Genomic DNA, 7,328 nt, shown 5'->3' with positions numbered 1-7,328 from the left:
TGTGTGTGTGTGTGTGTGTGTGTGTACGTGCATATATATAAATTTTCTGCGACTATCTGGCATTCGGTCCAGGTAGAATGTTGACCGGTTCGCCAAGCCAGCAGTATGGCTTTATTACAAGATTAATCAGATCTTCTCCTCTACAGAACATCAGCTGTCATAATTTGCATTAACAGTAATCTTAGCAGCACACATTGCTCTCCTGTAATCGCCTTTAGTGACTGTTAACACCTTTACCATTTCAATACAACATTACTCAAACTTTGCGTCGCTAGGAGCACATTATCTAACCATGCAAGAACATCTTTCTATAAATGTAACCTTTGCTAACTAACAACGATAACAATCCTCTTCTTACCTTGCTCACTCGTTTTTTTCTTCTGTTACAACATATATTTTTGTATATAACATACAACTTACCTTAATCATGAAATATGGTCTGGCCTCACATTTTGTTCAAATGTTATCTATTTGTATATTACTGAAAATACTGCAGTCTTTCGAAAAGCCTATCAGGCATCTTTGATCGAACACAATAAATCACTTTTTGAAAAGACATCATTTACGATTTTATTTCATCATTTTGAACACTGAACTGTACAATAATAATGGCATATATCAAGAGAGATGGAACAAGGAATTTCTTTCACAGTAGGACATTCGTTACAATGGAAACATTAAAAGTATTCGGAAAACACAGCCTTTTTCATTACATCAAACAGGGGGTGTTTCAATCTTTAAACGACACAGCTTGTAGATATATTATAGCATTATTATATCAACACTAATATAACATAAAATGTAATCATTCTTTCTCGATTCTTCTTTCTTCTCTGTCTTTCAATCGCAATGCCTTTCTGCCTTCTCTATTTCGCTCTCGCTTTCTCTCTTTCTCACATACGCATACACATTTGGTAATTTTCGTCAAACAATAAAACAACAAAATGAAGCACCTAAGAGTGTTTATCTTGGTCATGGGAAATATAATACAATGCTTGCTTTGTTGGTTTCTTTGAGCGCTCATTCTTTGATTCTTTTATGTAAGTCCTCACCATTTATGTCTTCTCGTCGCACGTTTATTCCCTCAACGGAATGGTTTTATTAAACTAATTGAAGATATATACATATATATTTGTGTATATAAAAATCAAAGCCTTTATTAACACATCAAGTGGAAATCTTTTTCTAAATGTACTTCACAACGGTTTAATTTAACGATTTCGGTTATATGGGAAATACGAAGAGATTATTTATAATAATCTCCGTTTCGAATGATATTAACACTTGTTAACAATTTACATTAGTAAAGACACATCTGAATGTATAAATATATACACGTAAAGTGCAGTCATACATGCGTAAATAATTCCAGAATTGCAGCCCATTATATGTGCATACAAACACGTATGGATTTATATATATATATATATATAGCAGCATTTTCTCACACTTACACATTCACATTCTATAATATACAGATGTATAAACATGTGCACACATACATACATGTGCAAATCCATACGGAATGTTCATTTGTGTCTATTGTCCTATGTGCACTGATCTGTATAACAAAATATTTACATAAAAGCATTTGAAGATTTCCCAGAGAGAAGAATATCAGTTAACTAACATTCTTCAAATCCAGTTAATTATTGGGACATTTAAAATTTATAAATCATTCCATTCAAGTCACCAAGAAAATAAATATTCACGCCACTGGAAATACAGTTACGGCAAAAAACCTCCCTTACACAGAGAAACACAAGCACTCGAGCGTATGATAAAGCAATATGCAGGTCCAGCACAAGATTGCCGACATATTTACATAAACAGTCTCATATATCCACACATTAACTCGTTCTTACATTCCCAGAAGTCAGTTAAACTGGCTTCAATGCAACTTAAGCGTTCTTAATTTTGTTTTTTTTAATGTCAGGTTATGCAGAAAAGAATTCAAATAATTTCAAATCCCATACATTCATTATCCACTCATTCCTGCAACTGGTTTTGTTCATTGAACTGTGGTCATAATGGAGTTCGCCTTCGAGAGAGTATTTAATTATGTCTCTTCCAGGATTTGGTTGGTATTTTGTTTTGTACATATCGGAAGAATTGAATGTAAAGTCTACTTGGATGTGGGCGAAACAGTGTATAACTAAATAAATTTAAAATTTTAATCAATAATCTCTTAATTCTACAATCCATTGTGCTCTATAAAGTTATATAATGAAACATATCTAAATATATACGTATATGAATACATATTTTGTTATTTCCATATTTTCATTACACAGATGTTCTGGCTATTTAAAGCTTCTCATAAACGAAATACATTTTTGCACCGCCTCTCACCTATTTTCACTCTCCCGCTCATAAATGCTGGCACACATATTGTTTATGTTACCCTTCATACGTATTACTAATAATCACTATCCTATCTATATCATAGAGTATACTTTGTGAATTTGAATTTATGATAAGTTTTTCTTTATTTCAAAACTTGCTGGAGTTGTGTTGAATTAGTATTTCAGAGCTACTCGGAAACTCGAGTGGCTACGAAACATAACTACAGAACATTCGTCTGGCAAACGCGCGCACACAAACACACAACACACACACTGATATGCATACACGTACATAAAAAAATATATATATATTTATACAGACGCACAAAAAAAAGAAACACGCACACACAACTGTACACATATATATGCATAGTAATGTAGAACTACACTAGTTTTCCAATGATAAGCAATATTTAAAACCTGATGCATTGGTGTGCTACATTGAAGCTCGGTGTGCAACAAATCTAATAACATTCCGTGCACAGTGTATAGATCTAGTAAATATAATACTTATTAGAAAACTTACATACGTAATATTTAATGATAAATTCATTCAACGAAATATAAAATTTATGTTGATAATTTGCACATTAATATTTTCAGTAATAAACATTACACATCCCAAAAATATGGACAAATATTTTGAGGAAAGTACAACAAATTTGGCACAAAATTTTGAAATAGAATTTTAAGGTTTCAAATTCTACGACAATGGAACAGACAGCCCATGCACTCGTATTTGTTCAATGATCCTAGTAAATAAATTTTTCTCTACAAGACTGTTCGAAGATAGGGACTGTGGCCATAACGCTTCAATATTACTGGCATTATTAAGGGGGCGAACTGGTAGAATTGTTAGCACACACCGGGTTAAATGCTTAGCGCATTTCGTCTTCATTTATGTTCGGAGTTCAAATTCCGCCGAGGTCGACTTTGCCTTTCATCCTTTCGGGGTAGATAAAATAAGTATCAATTGGACACTGGAGTCGATGTAATCGATTTAATCCCTCCCCTAAAATTGCTGGCCTTGTGTCAAAATTTACAATTAATATTTCTGAGATTACTTGGAGGGCTGCATTTGCTGATGACTTTGAATCTCTGTAAGTGAGTCCCTCACGAAAAATAAAGTAAACGATCTGGCCTTTATTGATGTAGTTCAGCGAAAAAAGATTCACGAGAAGTTTTTGCGTAGGATTTGGAAGTTGACGTATTATAGGGTTAACGGGAGGAGCAGAAATATATCGGAAAATAGAACGTAGCTTAAACGGTTCTAATATCTACTTGAAAAGGAGATATGTTGTAATAACGGATAAAGTGGATAAAAATAGAAAGAATGTGAAATATAGACTACAGTGTGTTATTTAATGAATCATTATCAACCAGTTGAATCATCAATTTTTGGGATGGGTTTACATATCTTAGTGTTCGAATGCCAAATTTATATTACTGTTGTAAAGGATGCCCCAATTATCATATCATGGATGAAGAATTTTAAGGATTTTGAAGAGAGGAATTGTGACGCAGCTTGGGTAGTGTTATGAACGTAAGGTTGTCGAAAGATATCTTAAGAGATGTTAGCGCTCACCATTTACAGTAAGAAATGTATCATAATTGTGTCTAGGTTTGTGTGATACCAATAAATCCAGAGAAACGCGGTAAATTAGCAATTAAAAATATTCGCGAGTAGACTTTATCGCTAAATCAAATGTACGTTTGTGTTCCTGATCTTATCTATAGATAATTGGCTAACTATTCAGTTTAAAACTATATTTGTAGTCGCCGATTCATTTTTGGGGAGGAAATCGTATTTTGAGTTAGATTGTTTATACATCTATTAATATACAAGTTGAATTTTCTAATGATGGAAATTTAGTCATTTTGAGAAAGAAGAAATCCTCTAACAAACCATTTGGGCGTCTTAATTATTTAAGTCTGCAAAAGAATATGTTTCTAGAGTTTTTCTAAACAAAATTTATTATGGCCACAACTACGAAAATTAGTGACCAAAAGAGTCTACAGTTTTGACATCGTTAGGTTTCACTCACCTTCAATGTAGTAAGAACGTGGTATATCCTGAAAACACAAATTAGATTAGTGATATATAAAATTAAATGAAAATAGGATTTGATATGATAGACCTGTTCTGCAATTCTTCGAAAATTGTTCTTGAAGATAATATCAGTAAATTTCCTATCTCGTCAGATATCCATTCTTAAACACTCTTATTCACTTCAGAATTGTTCAAACTATATTTATCTAAGAGAATGACTGGAGCATATAGTCTTACATAGAATTAACCAGAATTAACCCTATCGTGTTACGTGCTACATGGCTACACTTCTGTTTCCTCTACTCCATATTACTTTTGTAAACGTACGAATTGAAACCATTGCAGTAAAACAAAACGATCAGAATGATCAGACGTTCTACCATGGTTATTAAACTACTTTTAACAATTCACAGCATTAAATCAGTGAGGCAGTAATAATAGTTACGTATATTAATAGTTTATTGACTGCTTATCGAATTGCAAAATGATATTGGTAATAAAATGAAATAATATTGATTTGTAAATATTGCGGATGACTACAAATGCGTACAGAAGTTTAGACAACTAAATTTATCTGATTAAAGTTTCGGCTTTTAATTAATCGGCTCAGACTTTATGGAAAGTAAACTTCAATTACAGTAGCATATTAACTCCGATCAAAATGTGGGTTGTTTGTGTTTAACACTAAGCAAATGATTCTAGTGCCTTGCTGTGTGCCTTCAAATACGAATCATATCCCTCTAATTACAATGCGAAAAGGTCATACACTTGTAACAAATCTAAAATTATAAATTACGTGTTCCTCTTTCTTACACTCGAAAGTGTAGTAGAGCAGAATTCTAGAGTAGAATATCCCTTCACAACGCATTGAAGAATATATAACAATCACATAATTCGCTTTATTGAAAAGCATATGGACGAAATCGCAGTAGCCAAAGAGGATGTGGTTTGAGAATTGAGTATAATTCTATGCAATAAAATGTTTTCCGCGTCTACCCTGCAACGCTTAAGGGTATGTAGTAGTGTTCACTGATGACATCAACTTCCTATAAAACGTGAAGCCAGGTGTGGTGGATAGGCATAAATTTGTAATACATAGAACATTTAGTACTTAAATCATTACATACATAGTTCAAATCCCGCCTTGGTCAACATTAACTGTAATTCTTCCGGGGTCCACAAAGATTAGTATTGAACTCTTGCCCATTTAATTCACTGATATTGTCTCCAGGCTTGTGCAGTAATGCAGCTAGAGTTAAGAATGCCGAAATGAACTTAAGAGTATCGGTTGTGGTAAAAGGGTGGGGGAGGTGATACGACTGACACAATATTCATTTAAATATATATGTACGTATATATATATATATATATATATATATATATATATATATATATACGCTCACTTAGGTGTGTATGTATGTAACCAAATATACCTCTAAACACCAAAGCCCCCAAAAGTATAGATGAAAAAATAAATACACCCACTCTCACGATCATATACACATATATTTAATATAATCTGGGTAATAATCTTATAAGATGCATTTCAAATCTCCTCTATAGTTGTAGGCTACCATATGCTATCATACAGAAGGGATACGCTTTGTACTGGATATACATTTGGAAATCCGTTACTGTACTTAGAACGGATACAAAAGAGTTTTTAATACAAGACGATGGAATGGACATTGTTCTTAAAGTCATTCTCACGAGGGTAAGGGATTACAAGGCACATTTACATAATATATATAAAATAAGATGCATAATATGGAGAAACAGACACTAATGCACTGAGACAAATGTGATTTGGATTACAGCTTCTTCATTGCACATTCTTGTACTATACTTTATATACATATACAAATACATACATATATATATGCTGAAACAACTACACCCCCCCCACACACACACACATACATATATATATATATATATTACAGAAATTTTCACGGTTACTTTCATTGCATTTTTGTTTGTCTTAATAACTAACGAGATGCCGGAGCAGATTTCCGCTCGGACATCCGAAACTCGGAGTTTTCTTATGGCAGCGAATAATTGTCACATATATTACAGATAAATTCCTCTATTTACATCATATCGAGGTCTCATACTTTCTTTTGTTGTCATATTATTACTACTACTACTACTAATAATAATATATATATATGCACACATGTAAGAAAATATGTATGTATGTATGGGCCATTATATGTAATTATTACAACCCCCCCCCCCCGGGCGAAATGCTTAGGGGTATTTTATCTGTCTTTACGTTCTGAGTTCAAATTCCGCCTTTCATCGACTTTGCCTTTCATCCTTCGCTAATAAAAGTAACACGAAAGCTTCGTGTTCATTGAATAGCGTACCAACCCAAATATGTTCATTCGTGACATACGCGTAACGCCAATGAAACGGGTTTCATATTTATTTTCTTCATCAACCACCGACTGTTAAATTCAAGTAACCATGAGAACATAATGAACAAAAAACAAAGAAAAAATTTCCCTCTAATAATATAAAGGTATTTTTCAGTGGCAAATCCATTCCTTCGTCTTCATATCTATCATGGCTGACTCTATTTTTTTTTGTGAACGAAATAATATTCTGAATTAGATATTTCATTTAAATGAAAGAACCGTTTTCCTTTCATATAGATGTAAACTTTCTGTTAAATAAGATATTTCCTTCTACTTCTCGAATAAAATTTCTGGAGCCTGACAGAAAGGGCAACTCGTTAGGTTGATAGGTAGGAACGTACAATTGCATTAATATATAGATATGTGCTTGTGCATTATTTACTAAAAGTACACACACACAAACACGCACACTCACACACGCAAAAGCAGTTGAAAATGCGTTGAAATTCCTTTCGATTTTTACCGTTGAATATTCAAAGATAACTGGTTTCACAGATTTCTCTCATTTTCAAT

The sequence above is a fragment of the Octopus bimaculoides genome, chromosome 4, assembly GCF_001194135.2.
Source record: "Octopus bimaculoides isolate UCB-OBI-ISO-001 chromosome 4, ASM119413v2, whole genome shotgun sequence".
NCBI lineage: Eukaryota > Metazoa > Mollusca > Cephalopoda > Octopoda > Octopodidae > Octopus > Octopus bimaculoides.
Note: the sequence above shows the minus strand (reverse complement) of the source record.